This window comes from Anolis sagrei, chromosome 1 (assembly GCF_037176765.1).
Source record: "Anolis sagrei isolate rAnoSag1 chromosome 1, rAnoSag1.mat, whole genome shotgun sequence".
NCBI classification, from domain to species: Eukaryota; Metazoa; Chordata; class Lepidosauria; order Squamata; family Dactyloidae; genus Anolis; species Anolis sagrei.
This window is the reverse complement of record NC_090021.1, coordinates 101,805,924-101,824,638: the sequence shown is the minus strand read 5'-3', so window position 1 is coordinate 101,824,638 and position 18,715 is coordinate 101,805,924. Positions and strand designations below refer to the sequence as shown.

Genomic DNA, 18,715 nt, shown 5'->3' with positions numbered 1-18,715 from the left:
TCTTTCAAACAGAAGGGTACATTATTTAAATACTAAGTTACTATGAAGCTATCATGAGGAAGAAGGAGTTTATTCATGTTATCAAGAAAGGTCACAATGACACCGCTGACAGGGAAAATATGGATGTAGAAGTTTTCCAATTGGTTGATTCATTTTGTGGAGAGTAAACACTCCGTGCTGAATAACTGTCTTCTTTTAATTAGCTTGTCAAAAGAATTTGACAAAGACCTCTAGTGGATTACTGAGTAAACCTGGACTGCAGATTACCTCTATTGAATCATTTATTGTCCTTCAGTGCTTTTAATAGAATTGATCTAATCAAGCCACTTCCATTTCCTTATCAATTTTATGCTTCTTCTTTTTTTTTTTTGCCTTGGCTGCTATTGAGTTTTCAGAAACATCGCCTTTGTTGTTGTTGTTGTTGTTGTTGTTGCTGCTGCTGTTGCTGTTGTTGTTGATGATGATATTGTTACCATCTGTTAATATAATGGGATTGTAGTCAAGTACACACTCTAGATATAGTAGAACTTGATGTCAGTATTTGGATTTCTGTACCTATCAATTTTTCAGAGAGCACAATGTTTTCATGCTGGCTTCCCTTCCCCTCCTTTTCTTAATCTGGTTAATTATAAATGCATAGTTTTCTGGTGTGGATGATACTATTAATTTCCATTAGCTATGATCTTTTGAAAAGTACAGCCCGTATACATCAGGTTTGATAGGTCATGTTGTTTTGGTTCTTGTGTGTTCTTATTCCTTCCAAATTACAGCAAGTGAAGGTGAATCTTGTGTAGTTGCTACATATTCCACTGAATAACTCCTCTACAAAAAGAGAGTGTGGCTAATGCTATGAATGTATACATTTAAACAACTTTGATAATTGTTAAGAAACTGACATAATTTAAAATAGGAAATAAACAAGAAGTCTGTGCGCGCGCATGTGTGTGAACACAAATACCCATATTTATTCAATTCTAAGACACCATTGATTGTAAGACTCACACTAATTTTTGTATCACCAACAGAATATGCGCCCATGGGGGGGGGGAGTGTATCTTAGAACCAAATAAGTAAGAAATAGATAGATGGATGGATGGATGGATGGATGGATGGACGAATGGACGGACGGACAGAAGGAAGGAAGATTCAAATTTCTTTATGGCACTCGCCACTTTAGGCCTGACAAAATCCATAAGAGGTGGTCAATTAGCTCTGGGTTGTCACCCACACTTTCCAGCACCAATTCAAGGAGTTTACCCCTATCCTCCAACTAGTGTTGGTAACGTGTATCAATCTTTTAAAAGTCAGACTAAAACTTGAAATAGATTTACTGTTCTAATAGCAAAGAAACCATTAGACACCACTGGTTTACAAAGCAGTGGGATCCATGGGGAGGACCAAGGGCTGCAGGACTCACAGTCCCAAATGCTATTGTTAGTCCCAAGTTTATTCAATTTGATAAGCATAGTTGGGATTCATAATTGGACTTAGGCCATAGTCCATTACAGCCATTCAAGTTGCTGAGCAGACAATAATCAATTCTCATCATTTACTTCTTCCTTCCTTCCTTAAATTCAATCCCTTCCAGTTGTTAGTCCCAACTACACATTATTGGGTAAGTTTAAGCAATTATTGCAAGTGTAATTAGAGAAGGGTCATAGGAGAAAGGCATATACTTCCAGAAGCCATGGTTCAACCCTTAGACTTCCCCATGAGTGTAGAAAAGACATTGAAATCTCAGAGAGCTACTGAACTAGATGGATCAATGATATGACTCAGTGTAGAACTGCATTACTGAAGGTCCTACAAATGAAACCTCCATATGAGTGTTGATGGGCTACCATACACTCCCAAGATATTTTCATAGAGGTCACTGTTTCATGTGCTCAAAGCCATTGGTAACTCCAAATCTTGTATACGGTACTTTTGCAAATAATTTAGTCTAGATTTTGATTAATTTCTAAGCGAATGGGAGACATGTGCCAGACACAGCAACAGAAACATAGCTCACCATGTCTTTTCTATTTCACACACATGATCTGCATACTCCCTTGTTTGGAAACAGTGGTTGAACATAAAAGGCTAGATGCAACTTCAATCCTAACCAGAGTATACACCCAGAAAGAATTACTGAATGGTAATTCCACATATATGTAAATTAAATTGATTCAAACGGCTTACTGTAGTTGGGATTGGCAATCACATTTAGGTCAATGATGACAGTAAATCTATAAGAAAGCGAGAACAATGCCTCATGGCAAAAAAAAAGGGAAATACTGAGTTTGAATCTTGGAAATCTGCTTTGACATTTCATCATCATCATCATGACTTTATTTCTTAATTAGTCGCTCTCCACCAAGGTGCTCCGAGCAACTTACAATTTAAAACATTTCTTCTAAAGTTTTAATTTAAACTTGAACATGCAATCGCTGTATTGAAGTTCATTTTTTGTCTTTAACTTTTTTTTTTTTATAGATTTAACAATCAAAATGTATAAACCCTTTCCCCTTTTTACAATATCTTGAATGGGGAGTATACCATATTTTACATGAATAAAAAGAAAAAATCAAACACAGTTAAGCATACTTCTTAGTTTTTAACTTTCCCCAATTACAGCTTGTACTACATATACTGTACTGTACTACACATCTTTTATCTACTTATATCTTACATATTTTATTTCTCTCTCACACACACACACACATCCTCTCCCCCACTTACCCTTATTTTGTGCCACCTTCACCAAACCCAACCAACTCATCTTGTTTCACAAGTGCAAAATTTCATTGCATTCTACATGTTACACAGCTATATTGCTCTATTGCTGGAAACTCAAAGTGGAGCAGGAAGGCTACAAACAAATTATCACATGGGAGAAAATCACAGAACTATAGTGTATATTTGATGGCCTTAAGGAGCATTTCTTTATTCTTAACTTATGAATATTTTTTTTGTTTTGTGCATGTTCACACTTGCACAGAGAAGAAGGGGAAAGAAAGAGAGGGAGAGAAACCTTCTTTCTTCTGTACAGTCACCAGCAAGGAGAGTATATGCTGTCCTTATATAGTACATAACAATATTAATTTGTCAATTGGTTTTCTCACTTTCAGAGTATATGAAAGTGTTCTAAATGACCTACAAGAGTCACTGAGTGGAGAGCTGGCAGATTGCCTATGTTTCTTTCATCATTTCTGGACAGTTTCTGTAACTTTATGAAGTTATAACCATTGCAACTCTTTCAGTTCTTGTGATGTCCATTTTGTTCTTCTTGGACAGCTCTGAGGAGAATCTACATTCTTTGCCAGCACATGAAATGAAAGTGCAGGAATGACAGGTAGTAAAAGTGAGTCTGATATGTCATCCAGCATCCCATTGAGAGCAAAACTATCAAGTGACTGAAATACTGTTTCGGGAAGGGAGCTTTTCTGCAATCAAATGCAAATAAATATGTCATATCACATGTGAAATACCTTCAAAAGAAGTCAGCCGAAGCTTCCAAAGGGACCTCCTTTACATTTACCCTGGGGTTTGAATATTCACATGCTTTATGCTGTGACAGAGTGTGCTGTCAACACAATCAGCTGCTGAGAAATTCAGCAAAAACCATAAAGAGATGTTCTTTTAAACAAGTACAACTTGGAAGTGACTGATGACATCAAAGGAGGAAATGACATGTTTACTAACAAGGGTACAGGAGACTGCTGTGACCAATTCTATACTAGTAAAATCCAGTTAGACTTAGTACCTGATTCTGGAAACTGGCAGTTCATTATTTCTACAGACTTCCAGATATTATCAAACTTCAAGCAGATCTAGCTAGTATAGCTAATGCCAAAGAATGCTAGGATCACAGTTGTAGAATATTTGGAAAGCCACATGAATCCAATGTCTGACTTAAGGCCTGTCTACAATGTCCTCAAACCCCGGGTTTAATCAGAATTTCCTCCTGGAAATCCAAACAAAGTCCACAGACTTCCAATTTGTAACACGGGGTAAAATTGGTTAACTCAGTTTTACCTTGTGTTATGTGAAGTAGATGAATGCTCTGGAGTTTCAGCAAAACATCAAAATGGCTCTGCACTTGAAAGTATGGACCTCATCATATGGATGAGTTCCAGCTCTGTGATTCACCAGCCTCCACAGCAAATCATGGTGGCAGTGGAGCAGCAGCAAGGCAATCCCTGTGCCCAGCTACCAGCTGATGCTGCCCCATCCCACATGGAGAAGTGTCACTGCTGCACCAAAGCTCTGTTGTTCCTTATGGAACATGAGGGGCCTTTGTGGTGGTGGTGGCAGCATCCCACCATGCTGCCTCGCCAGTTTGCACATGGAGCCCCACCAGAACTCACCAAATGTCATTTGATGGGCAGCAAGGAACCCCATGGGTGAACTGGGACAGAAGCATTCTAGGAAGCTTCAGTTACTCCATGTGATGAGCCCCTCGGTGTAGGTAGCTGGGTTGGCTCTAATCTGAACTGGTTCATTATCCACATGGCCTGCTGCTGCCATTCCTCTTTCCCTGTACTCTGTGGGGATAATTTGGGTCCATGTTATTCTTCTGTCACTCCTCACCGCAATCTGGCAACAGTGATAGAGGACCACCAAGGTAAGGTGACAATCCAGCAAGGCTGTACCAGTTTCAACTCCACAGAACAGAAAGGACCCCCCCCCCCCACACACACACACACAGACACAGACACTGTGGGATGGAAATGTGCAGAACGGCTACTCTCAGGCCCAGTCCAGGACTGACCTTGGATTAAGTGGAAATTATAGATGTGCCTTCAGAAGATGGATACATTGCCTAAAAAGATATTTTCCCCAATAATGAAATATCTGGGATAAGATTATTCCTAGTCCATCCACTGGATCCATATCCGAAATTATTCTGACTGCAAGTATATTAACAAAATCCTATAGATGGATTAATTGAAGAGAGAGAGAGAAATTACTGTTTACAGTTTTATCTGTTCAGGCCCAATACTTGGAGTAATGACAGAAAGAAAATTTGTTGGATTTGATGTTTTTGATAATCATCATCATCATCATTATCATTTAATTACTTATTAATCGCCCTCCATCCAAGATGCTCTAGGTGATCTACAAGCAAAATTGTAAAGGATAAAAATACATACATACAGATATTGATAAAATTAACATAGATAAAAAGCTCTAGTAAAAAGCCAGGTCTTAAGTGCTAGGGTAAAAGGCCCCAACTCACGCATGGCTCTCATATAGGGCAGCAAGGTCCATTGCCACTATATAGGAGGATGACATCCAGGGTAAATTCTTTCACTGAAAGCTACCGTTTTCAGATCACTCAGTCTTCCTCTTACAATGATCTTCAACTTTTCTGGATTCAAAACAATCCAATATTATATATCAGCATAACACCTGTATCTGATTATTCATCATTATTACATGACTTGGGACATGTAGTCACTTGGACAAATGATTCGTTTCATCATGGCTGTTGAGTTTTCCTTTCATCGAATTAACTCTTCTTTATAGAACTGACCACAGTTGCCAATATGATGCTGTTGATAACATCTTTCTTCTGGCTCTCTGTTCTCAATGCAACTGTGACATTATGCTGATGAAGGTATTAAAGTCAGAGCTGGAGTTGTTAAGGTATAATTCTGTTTTGCATTCATAATTCAAGAACATTGTCAATGGAATAAAAAATAGGCACAACAACAGGCACCTATTTTAAGCCACTGGGAGTAACTGAAGGATACTTTCAGATCCTAAACAGCATGGCTATACTGTTACCAAAAGTTTAATATTATTTTACACTAAATTAGACACATTGTTAAATAGAACTCATGGGGGTTGGAACCTGTAACTTAAATAGTCAATGTACTCAGTATCAGAGCTGTAAAGTGTTCTGAAAAAATATATGAAGTTCAAAATAGCAGAGCCTGAAATATTTGTGTACATGGTGCCAGAGGCAATCCTTCTCTATTCTGCAAAATGCAAATACTTTGCTAGACAAGAACCTAATCGAAAAACATACCTACAAAAATTTAGTGGCAGCTATTGAGCCTGTTTTAGGAGTGGGTTTTTGGCAATTTGGATAGCTCTTTTAAATTTAAAATTAAAATCTAAAATGGATTCAGAACACCACTCATATAGGCACTGCCACTACTGAAAGTATGGATCCAACCCAGTCTGTTTTAAGAGAAAGGCATTGGTAAAAAAGTAGTTGACATTGTTGTGTTTATTACTCCCACATATGATTGCTCAATGCTCACTAATGCTTCTTAGGGCATCCTCAGCTTCATGCAGCCACCTTTTGTCCTAGAAAAATAGTCTAGAGGAAATGGAAGACCAAAGAAGTAAGAAGCCATGCATTGCTTCCTGAATGCAAAAGATGGCCCTGGAAATACAGGTTCTTCAGTCATTTCTCTGAAAAGACTACATATTAGGCTTAGGCTATAGCAATCCCCAACAAGAGCATTTTGTGATTCATTCTCCTACAGGAATTAGACAAAATAATAAATCCATCCTTTTCCATTGAAGGATTGAGATATCGGGTACATCCTCCTTTAAGCACATACTGAGGTGGGAAAACAGCTTTACTGAAGAAATGTCCCTATGTAATCAATGGTAAGACAGATTTCATAGCTATTGTAAATTGAAAGAATCTTTTGCCAGGACTCCTTAAATCTTTCGAAACAGCTCCATGGAAGGAATGATTAACTGCTCCTGAAAAGTACTAATTAACTATTAGTTTGGTGTCTTGTTCCAATTCCCTTTCCTGTTCCAGCATTCATTAGGAAGAGTTATGCAAAACAGAAACTTCACATTGATTTTGTGAGCCCAAGGTATTTGTCACTGACCAAAAACCAGGAACTGCACACAGAGCTGAGATGCAATTATGGAGGTAATATCTCAGCATTTTGCTCAAAAATATTCTGCAGATAACTTCAGTCAGCACTCTATTTCAGATGAAGCTTGTGTTCCTTTGTAAGAATGAACAATATAACCAAGATCTCTATATGTTTCAGATTATGTTGTTAGCTTGGGAATTACTTTGGGGATAGGCACTATATTCCAAAACATAGTTGCAATTCAAGCTGTACAGTAAAAACGATTGTCCTCTCAGAGAGGGGATTGGCTAGGGAAGACTATTGAGAAAGGGCTCCACAGTTCCTCATTCCAGCAATTTCTCACTTCCCTTCCTCTGCTATCTAATCTGTCTTGAATGTTTAAATGGATCTGAAAAAATGGAGCAGCATTTCCCAGCACACATGTGGTATTATTATCACCTGGTCAAGACTTTGCTGATAGCATCATCTTGATGAAATGTCTTCAAGCACTTTCATTTCAGATGGGATCTGCGCCTGGAAATAAGTTGGGTTTAATGGCTGGGGTCCAGTAATTCACTTAGCTGTTTACTTAAAACATACTTCAGCAGTTTGTATGTACAGAGCTGCATCTAGCCATGAAATGAAATGGGAAAACTCTTATTTATTGCCAGAACTGATCTTGCATGTTAATGCTGAGACAACTTCTTATAGTGGCTAGGTAGTTTAGGGGAGACAGCTCTCAAATGCTATCTCACTTTCCATACTCAATTGTTGTTTGAATGCTCTGTCTCATAACAATGTTGGTAGCATAGACTTCCTTTTGCTTTCCATTATTCTGCAACATCTACGCCTTCTCTGCCACCATGAGCTGGACATTTAATACAAAAAGAAGGGGTAAAGCACAATCCATGAGATGACCACATACCACAGAATCATCTTTTGTGACTACTGGGATTTTTCTTCTTTAAAAAGTCTCAAAGATCTTTGAATTATGTCTAATAAGACAGAAGTTTTTACCACATTTTTCTCTCCTCCATTTCAGTCTCAAGAGACCTTTTCAGACATCTTAAGTTAGCTGAACCAAGTCCCTTGGGGAGATGGTAGCGTGGTACAAATAAAGTATTATTATTATTATTATTATTATTATTATTATCGTGTCAAGCTCATTTTCACTGAGGGCCACATCAGCCTTATGGTGGCTTTCAAATGGCTGTTTGTAATTGGAGCACAGTGCAAATGTAATTATGTTACCCTGGCATTGAAGGCCTCATGGGCCACATAAAGTGACATGGTGGGCCAGATTCAGTCTGTATTTGACACATGTGCATTAAATAAACAGGAAACTACTTCCAGATACTTAATGTTATTTTTTTAAAAGTCTCTCTTTGATCTAAAATAGTCTGGGGGGGGGGGGCAGAAACATGGCAGAAAAAACATGCCTCCTAGAACAGTATCCTGCCCCCCAAAATAAGATTGCTTTGTGTATAGGAGGGCAGTGCAGGGTGGCAGGATGCCTGCCATAGATGCAGATGAAACGTCTGGAGATAATGCTTCTAGAACATGGCCATACAGCCCGACAATCCAGTTATTCCGGCCATGAAGCTTTCGACAATACATTAAACGAATAAATATTCTCCAACAATTTTCAGATGAAATCCGGGACATGTGTGCTGAAATAACAACAGAGTGTGATTTAGATTGTAAAAGTTATCAATGAGAAATAACACACAAGCAAGAAAATACTGCCACAGTTTGCTTTTGCCATGCCCTAAATGTACCAGATGCTATCTGATCTTGGATGCTAAGCAAGGTCAACTCTGGTTAATACTTGATGTGATATGGCCATTGAATACCAGGTGATGTAGGTTATATTTCAAAGGAAGGAACTGGCAAAACAACCTCCAAGGATTCCTTGTTCAAGAAACTCTACAGAATTCATGGAATCACCATAAACAGTTCTGGCCCAATTTACCTGTCCGAACGAATCTCCTCTTATGAACCTTCGAGGACTTTAAGATTGTCTGGAGAGGCCCTGCTCTTGGTTCCGCCATAAGCATGGCTGGTGGGGATGGGAAACAGGGCTTTCTCAGTGGTGGCGCCTCGGCTATGGAACGCCCTTCCTAGGGAGATCAGATTGGCTTCTTCTCTTCTAGCATTCTGGAAGAAACTTAAGACATGGCTTTTGCGAATACTGAGTAACGGACATAAGAATGGAACAACTACATGATGGGACTGGACATTGTTTTAATGAGTATTTATTGAATTATGTTTTATTACAGTGTTATGATTTCATTGATGTTAACATTTTTATATTGTAATTGTGTTTTTGGTGGCATTGAATTTTGCCTTATAAACCGCCTCGAGTCGCTGGAAGGCTGAAAGGGGTGGTATATAAATATAGTAAATAAATAAATAAAATAAGTCAGCAGGTGTCATGAAAGTACACATACATTGGGAAGGGAAAGATTTCCCTTCATTCTTCCCTGGGCCCTTCCAGACAGGTCCTATATCCCAGGATCTGATCCCATGTTTTCTGATTTAAACTGGATCATATGAGTCTGCACTGCCAGACAATCTGGGATAAACATAAAACCTGGGATCAGACCCTGGGATAAAAGGACTGTCTGGAAGGGCTCCCTCTCTTCCCAGCTAAGTTTGCCAAGTACAAAAACTTCTTTTGAATATTTAAATCAGTTTGCAGCAATTGAAAAAAGCCAGGAGGAGGTGGAAGAGTTGGAAAAGACAGAGAAAATGAGACATTTTTAAATCAGCTGAAAGGGTGAGGTGACAGAGGATTAGCTTTCCCTCCCAAATCTGAACAGATTGAGAGTATGCTAACCTTCCCCAGTTTCCTACCACTGTAATACAAAGACTTTTATTTGTGTAGTATATGTGTTGGCTGTTGATTTATGGAAACCTTGTGAAATTCTCTTGTTTTTCTTAAGCAAGAAATACTCAAAAGGTGGTTGGGCAAGTTCCTTTCTCAGAAATATAGCCTACAGAAGGTAGGTGGTTGGGCAAGTTCCTTTCTCAGAAATATAGCCTACAGAACTTGGTATTCATTTGTGGTCTACAATTACTAATCATGGCCAATTACTAATCATGGCTAATCCTGCTTAGTTTCCTACATAGTATATTTGTCAACAACAATGTTAGTTTTGGGCTTTATTCTGATGCCCTCACACTTTCCAAAATCCATGCATCCAGGGTTATTTCACCATGGTTTCTTGGTGGAAAAGAATTTCCCCATGACACAAAAGTTTCAAAGTATCCATAATGATGGCTTTATCTATAACCAGCTTCCTGTTATAGATAACATTAAAATATTAATCAATCTCAGATGTGGAGGGGACTTAGGAAAGGAAAATATGCCACTGCCTCCCTTACAACCAGCATTAAAAGATAGCTGAAGTTCATTCTGTCCCAAGTATGAAGAAATATGTTTGGGGTGGGTTTTTTTAAAAAAAATTCTCAATAAAACCAAGCTGAAATGAAGCCTTCCTCCACTGCCGTATCCACCTTCAATAGATACTACTATTCTCACCTTGGAGACAGCAATGTTAAATGTGCTTGCTATAGAGATGTTAAAGGTGAAGTGTTCCTGAGTAAAATAAAGAGATGAAAACACTTATTCAGCACAAACAAGGTTGAACACACAGCCATTCCAAGGCAGACCTTTAAAAGTTAAGCACTTAGATTCTTTCTGGCTGGATCAACCAATGTGTCAGTTTCAATTTCTTCTATATTCAATTTTTCCCAAAGTTTCAAGTTCTTACTGTTCCCAACATAAAGGAAAATGCCAATGTTAGTAAATACTTGTCAAATCCAAACTGAAACAAAACTTTCTACTTTGCTTAACAATGTAAGTGGTGTAAATTCTTCTAGAGATACAAGGGTATAAATCAATAAAGTAAGCATATTAGTGCCTTAAAAAGTTTGGAGCAAAAGGAACATCTTCCTAAAGTGAAGGATCCCGGGTTTGCTAGTACTGTTCTCTTTCTTCCCTTTTCAGCACCTCTCCTAGTCACAGCAGGAAATATTTAAGGACATAATGAAAAGACAAACAGACAAACTGGCAGATGTGAGACATGTCCTTAGAGAAGACATTTCTTGCCATTCCCTGTGGATTTATTCTTCCTGTTGGATGCCATTTTCAGACATTGCCTCATCAGTAGCTATTCCAGAGTGACAAGTCCCTTCATGTCCACCTCATTGTGAATTTCCCACATGAATGTCTTTACTATCTGCTTACATCCTGCTGTTGGTAAAAAAAATGCAAACAATTTTACTGCCTCATAAATACCGGAATCTCAATATTTATGCTGAAATTGTTTTTGACCATGAGCCAGGCAGACTGAAGATGCCTCAAATTTCTTGTGTTGGCTTGTTTTCTTTCCTTTGAGAAGACACAAGCTGAGATCAAAGCTAGAGGACTAAAGCATCGTCGTTTTTTTTCTTGGAAACCCCATGAAATGATGGATATCTACAAGATTAAGCGAACCGCTGTGATCACATCCCTTTCTAAATCCCACTGAAATGTTGAGCTATGATGATGTTGCATACATATATCTCACAACCTGTTGATCCACTGTTTACTGGGAGGCTTAGTATATGCAAATATAAAAGTTGCTATCATTTGCAAGGTAATTATTCTTCTCCCTGTAATAGTTTTGCCTCTAAACTATTCTCAGTGAATGTTTTTGTGCCTGTATCACAAAGTCAGCTAGCAAAAAATCCCAAGACAAAGTAAGGGAGAGGGGTATATGTGGCAGTACTTGCTGTTTTTCCTATTGGGGAAAGTGTTTGTCATTACCATGCTGCTTTTTCTGTATTCATGAAACATCAGAAAGGTAGGTCACAGCTTTAGTATTACAAGCCACCACAATCTCCCTTCTACCATCAAAAAATGAGCCAGGTTCCATATTCCATCTGTTTTTTATGGGCCACATCATACACCGCTCATTATATTTGTTTCTGGTGTGACCTGCCAGCATATCTTTTGAAATAGATATTGTCTACATGATCTTACTATGGTATCTTTAAGCAGTGTTGATTGGGGGGGGGGGGGGAGAAACACAGCTCTTGCCATCAGGAAGTTTTGCCTAATGTTTAGGTGGAATCTTTATCCTGCAATTGCTCCATATCCTAGGGACCTTCCACACAGCCCTATATCCCAGAATATCAAGGCAGAAAATCCCACATTATCTCAGTGTGGACTAAGATAATTCATTCCAAAGCAAATATTGTGGGGTTTTTTGCCTTGATATTCTGAGATATAAGGCTGTGTGGAAGGGCCCCTAGTCTCCAGAACAATGGAAGGCAAGCTTGCACCTCTCCTCAATGTGATATCCTTTCAAATATTTAAACATGGCTATCATGTTCCCTCTTATCCTTCTTTTCTCCAAGCTTAACATATCCCTCAGCTGTTCCTCATAGGGCTTGGCTTCCAAACTGTTGATCATTTTGATTACCCTTTACTGGGTATATTCCGACTTGTCCATATCCTTCTTGAATTGTGATGCCCAGAACTGGACACAGGTATTCCAGATGAGATCCAGCCAAATTAGAACAGAGTGACACTATGACTTCACTAGATCTCAACACATATCTTAACAGTCTAATTTAGAAATGACACAGGAAAAGGTGATGGCCAAAGTCCAGCAGATGCTGCCTCTTCTTCTCCCTCAGAAGCCACAGCATAGAAGAGTCATTCATTCATGAATCAATGGAATCATTAAAGCAAAGAGAAAATAACTTCTGTAAAAGGCAAACCTCATCTTGTCAAATCAATTCTTCAAGCATAAAATAAAAAAATGAATCAAAACTTGAAAAGTGTTAAAGAAATAAACTACAGGCTCTGTTGCCTTCCTTGAGCAAAGAGGCACAAAATTATAACATTCCCTCCTCCCCATGAGATTCTTAATGAGATGACATTAATCAAGTTTCCTGGAATGCCTAAGAAAATATTTCCTTTTTTCCCTCTACACCCCTTTGGAGATTTTGTTTTTCTTTGTTTTTGCATGAAATCAGAATGTGTAACTGAAATAAATATTCCCTATGAGTGAAAGAGCCAGCTGGACTAGCTCTCTCCCTTGCTCTCTTTTTCAGGCTCAAGCTGTTTAAGGATATAAAGAGCAAACATGACTGAAGTTCGTTTTGCTTCATGTGACTTGCCTTGTGTGACTTGTCACATCTGACCTGTTCCAGTGAACCAGGTTTGAGCTCTCAATATCCTTCAGTCAGAAACTGGAAAAGTTCACTAATAGCCAAGCAGGAAAGGTTCAGAGGAAAGAGTTTTCTGCACAGGGCTTCTAACCAGAAAATAATTTCTAATGAACCGTTCTTGATTCATGGAGGCACACTGCTCTTGGAACAAAGTGGAATCCAATATTGAGAATATTGGTGTTTTCACAGTTTGACTTGGGGAGGTTGCTTCTTCTGAACTTCAAAGGTTCTCTATTGGTCTATGACTGGGGATAAGAGGTGAAAGAAGGCATCCATAAACTTGTCATAAAAATCAAGCAATGCAACCAAAATATTATACTCAGGAGTGGTAAAAAAAAAGGTGCCACTATGATTTTTTTTTAAATAAAGAAAATGAAGGTTGCCAGTTACCATGTTCTCAGATGTGTTAATTTCGTTACCAGTAGCCAAATTGTGGCATTCCAATTATCTGACTCTGACAAAATAATCTTAATTAGAAGTGAACCTTGCCTATGAAACCAATTTCAAAGATAATATTTAAGAAAATACCAATGGTTGTGGGGTGGGATGAGTGGTGTAGGGAAAATAGAAACAAAATCATTACTTGTGTCTATATTTCGGAAGAATGTTTGGAATATGTGAAACCCCATGGCTAAATAAGAGCTTGTTAAATTTCTGTTTCTCAGATTTATGCCTTGCATCTTAAAAAACAGATTATTTATCAATGCATATCATATTTGCATTGTCTATTAATAAAATAATGATCTAAGCAGTAACCAAATTTAAGCTCTTTGATTCTGATCCTTCCTTCACTCCCTGTTCAATTGTTGCAGGTATGATACAGTTAAAGTGAAGCACAGTCATTTCTACTTAATTCAGTTAAGTACAATTTCAGTGTCTCCTTTTGTATTATTTGAGGTTATAAAAGGTTGGAAAGAAGAAATGTCCCAAGGGTCAGAAGTATATTTCTTCTGCAGTTAGGTTCACATTTCTTTTGGTAACCTGTATGCCCTAGGTGACAAGTATGTAGAAAATATTAGCAGTGGCTTGCTGCCAATATGCAATATGCATTTGTACTAGCATAGCTTTCTTAAAGGCTTGCTACATTAACATGCAATTAGAAATCAATAACATATTTATCTGGTCAGAATGGGAGCCAAAGGTTGAAGTGCTCCCATCCCTGAGGACATCTGTGGTCCTGCAAAGTCACCCTGCAATTGTCTTTTCCTGTTGCTCACCTCACATTTCCAGTAGGATGAGCTTCAGGAGCCTCTAATAGAACATCAGGTAGTGACAACTAACCATTATATGGCTTGATATGGGTCAGACACAGCTCTATGGAAGCATTTACCAGCTTACATGTAAAGTTAAATGGGGAATGGAAGGGGGACACATGTCAGCCCAACTTGAATGTCAGCATGTGCCTGCCTACTACATTCCGGATCATGCTTTGTTGAGCATTAAGGACTTTATCAAGCTTTGATTGGGTTTAGTTGAATGTGCTTGTAGAACTCCTGGGAGCAAGAGCCAAGTCTTATGAGGGTTGCTCATCATAGAAGCTTTGTCAACCAAATGTAGTTATAGAGGTCTAAACACTACAGAGTAGACCTTTATAAACGGTACACAAGAGCCTGGGATTCTGCCAGGTAAGTGGCAATGCTGGGGAGGTGAAGGTACTTACACTGGGTGGTGGCATCTTGGTTCTTAGTTTAGCCCCAAGTTTGAAGAGATGAACAACAGTCTGGGAAAAAGTGATAAATCTCCGTCCATATTGAAACATCTGGTGAATAGAGTCCAGAGACAAAAATCCTTGATTATTTTGTCCTTACACACAGTTGAATAATTACTGAAGTTGTTTTCATCCTGTAGGAAAAAAAAGAATATTTCTCTAAGTGTTCTTCTCATATTCAAGTGTCTCTTGATGCAAACAGACAAACAAACAAACATGTTTCTGAGCAGAAATGAGTTTCCTGCCTTTAATTTTTTTCAGAAAAGTAAACATCAAGGGAATTCCTTTGTAGACTCATTTATCTACTAAAATCATACCAATAAAAGCTGACAAGTTTGGCATGAAGGCACACAACAGCAACAGCTCCAGCAGTGGCAACAGCATTACTATATTATTGCTAACTTTTAATTAAGATCAACAACTATAGTGAAAGCATATGAAAAGTCTTCATCAGAAACAAAGAAAGTATTGGCAACATTAAAATATCTGAAACATGCAATTAAAACTGTAAAAAAAAAACATTTACAAAACAGTAATGCCTTCATATTAAAGTGCCCTCTTCAAACCCCTTTCTTTAAAAACCTTCAGTTCTTAAAAGCCCATTGACAAAAAGAGAGCAAGAAGGGAGCTACTCTAGTCTTCCTGGTTATTTCACAGGCAGAATGTATGGGTGGGGTGGGGTGAATAGAGGAAAATGGGGGAAAGCCTTCTTACATGTGGGGACCCAACCTACCCCTGCAAGGTCCATCTTCAGGGATGGCCAGCCATCCTACATTTCCCTGTCTTCTGGCTTTCCTCTGCTTCCTGCCGCAGTCTTCAATCAGGAGCCAGGAAACACCTGCCGACACCTGAAAATGAAGGCTTCTGGCTGTATTCACATGCTGTCAAGATGGATTTCCACAGACAGCCACTAATCGTGGCTGTGCTTCATGAGGTGGATTCTGTGTAACTCTGTTTTGCCAGCATACAAAAGTGTAACTCTGTTTTGTGTAACTCTGTTTTGCCAGTGTACAAAGGTGATAGGAAAATGGGGGGGGGGGGGAGAGATTAGGATGAGATAATGAATTAGGATGAGAGAAGGAATTCCAAAATCATGGGGAAGCCACAAATTGGGCCTTGTGTCCTCATCAAATGTGTCTATGAAGGTGGTGGGACCAAGTCAAGCAGGCAGAATTGAACCATAAGGGATAGATAGGATAGTTCCTTAAAAGTAAGATTGTTCTTATAATAATTTGGCCTCCTGGTATCAAATGTGAAAAGTTTATGACCACAATCCTCTTCAAGTAGTAGCTTTTTTGCATGCTCTTTAATCTAGCTTCTTTGGTTTTTGCTGTCCTGAAATGTCAATGAAAACTACTTTTAAAAACTTTATGCAGTTCCTAACTGTCAGTGGTGCTAATTTTCTGGATTTGTATTTTAAAATAACTAAGAAGAGAACAACGAGGTCCATATATTGAGAGAAAAGATGTCATAAATCATGAAAAGAAATTATAATAAGAATAGAAGAATTTGTATACTTAATATAATTGAAGAAAAATTATGGGAGGGTGGAATTCTGATAGACAAGAGATGACTGCTACTACAATGCTATGGTAAGTGATCATTCAGATGATCTCTGGTGAAAGAGAAGTGGGCTGAGGATGCTTCCATGACAATAGTTCCCATAACAACAAAATTAGAGTTCTCCCAATTAACATTTCCTAAGATTAAGTCCTACACAATTGCCATACCATTGCTGACAACAAGATAAAGAGAAATAAACTGATTCTAATGATTTCATTGCTTTTGTCGTTGATGAGGTTTGACTTTTTTTGAGATATGGGCATGCGGACAGTGTTATCTAGTTCTTCCTCCATCATTGTGGGATTGCTGGAGACAATTAAATGAAAGATAGCCTTGATGTTAAATTTAAATTTAATGCATAGATATCCCTGTATAAAATAGTAGAAATTCTATATTCTGACTTTGCTCAGGCCAAAACAGTGTAGATGCACTAATGCAGAAAGGTGCAATGCTGAACACTCAAAAACTGGAATTCCCTACATCAAAATGATTGTAACAAAACAGCGGGCTCTCTTGATAAAGTCCTGAGATAGTGAAAGTGGCTCACATCAAGTCCTCTTGTATTATATCTGTCTTCACATTCCCTTGGAAACTTTGCCAGGCCCTTTTCTTTGGATGTCTAAATTATTTCCAAATGTTCAACTAACAGGTTAAGTTACTGCAATGATTAAAATTTGGGAAATTTCAATCATTGCAGGAAAATTTATTAGGGACTCAGAATATTTGCTGGGGAGCAATCTTTTCATTTCCCTCCATCCACCTTAAACTGCATCAGATCTTCTCAGATTTTGGTTGGATGCACTAAATTAAGTCAGCATCACTCTATCTGCCCTTGAGCAGTATGTCCATATAGGTCTGCATATAGAAATAGAGCAGAGAAAAGGACAAGGCTTCAAGCAAGGTCATTTTAAATGTCCAAAGCATGTAACCAAGCATGGATTTTTTTTCTTTACTATAGAATTAACACCAAGTGTTCAAATAGGCAATATAAATATCATCTTCACTTAATATCATGGCCATATATTAGCAAATAATATGGCAACTTGTTGTCTTCAGTATCAGAGGCAGTATGCCTCTTTGTAATAGTTGCTAGGGAGCATGCATTGCAAGATGCTATTGAATTCATATTGCAAGCTCCACATAGAAACTGCTTGGCTACTGTGCAAGCAAAATGCTGCATTTGCTCTTTGGTCTCATCCAGCATGGCATTTCTCAAAGAATCACAGAGTTTGAAGAGACTACAAGGGCCATCCAGCCCAACCCCATGCATTGCATATTTGTTCAGGAAGTATAGCTATGTAAAATGTCTAAAAATTTGCATGGAAATATTTATGCATCAAATTTCCACTTCAAGATCTTTCACTTATTTTCCCCCAACAACACCACAGTGAATATTGTCTATCGGTATAGACATCAATCAATATTTATGCATTATTTCCCCCTCTTTCTTTCTAATTAATTAACTATTTAAAACTATGTTACCCCTTTTAGAAATTAATTAAGACTGGCTTGAAATCAATTTCAAAAAATGGTATAGCAAGGAAAATGGGTTACATAAGAAAGGATCAGAATAAAAGCAAGCTTTCCTCAAAACTCGGTTCTATCAACAGGCTGTGTTTCATGATAGCTGAAATTATGATCTAATATTACATTTAAGAGACACAAGTATCTAATGTATTTCAGATTGCATCCCAATGTGCTGGTGTTTCTGTTATTTATAGGTGTGTTCTACCACACACACAGTGATTGCCTTCTGTGATGAATTGGGACTTCTGAACCTGAGCGCGATATAGCTTTTCCGATCAGATTTGTTTTAGTATGATATCAGATGAGAGATATTAACACCTCTTTGGTTTATGGAAGTTTGTTAACCCTGACAGGATTTACCTCAAGGGAAAATAGTGGAGGAAATGACCACAATTTCACTCCCAAGCTTATAATCTTCTCATGACTTAGCCCATCCAAACTGATTTCTATTACATGGTCCACTGACCTGAAGGAGACCTTAAGTTAACCTTGAGTTTGGGATGGCAGACAAAGCAGTTAATCATGCACAGAAGGCTCAACTGAGGAGGTTGTGAAAACCAGAGAGGGATGAGCAACAAAGGGACTTATTAAATGGTGCAATTTCACTACTGTCTAGGTAACAAAATATATAGGCTCTGTACATACACATATTTAATAACTTTCTACTCACCTCTTCCACAGAACACTGCACACATAATAGTCAAGTCAGACTGCTAGTGAGACCCTGAAAACTTAATTGACAGGTAAACAGACAGCCTGGAGCTGAAAGTCCTTAGGTCAAGAAGAACAGCTTGTAACCTATCGATACAATGTGGTTTAAAATTACATTAAGTATTTGTGTTAAATTCATTAGGTGAAGTCTCTAGGGCATTGTGAAATG

The 18,715-nt window shown here is 38.2% G+C and overlaps 1 long non-coding RNA gene across 1 annotated transcript; it reads right to left on the bottom strand.

The window, feature by feature from the left end:
• Window positions 1-4,948: 4,948 nt before the first annotated feature.
• LOC132760806 (uncharacterized) lies at window positions 4,949-15,734 on the bottom strand. The gene is made up of 3 exons (XR_009629893.2): window positions 15,479-15,734; window positions 14,698-14,879; window positions 4,949-8,482 (listed from the first exon to the last, which is right to left on the bottom strand). It is a non-coding gene; the product is annotated as an uncharacterized lncRNA (long non-coding RNA).
• Window positions 15,735-18,715: the final 2,981 nt, after the last annotated feature.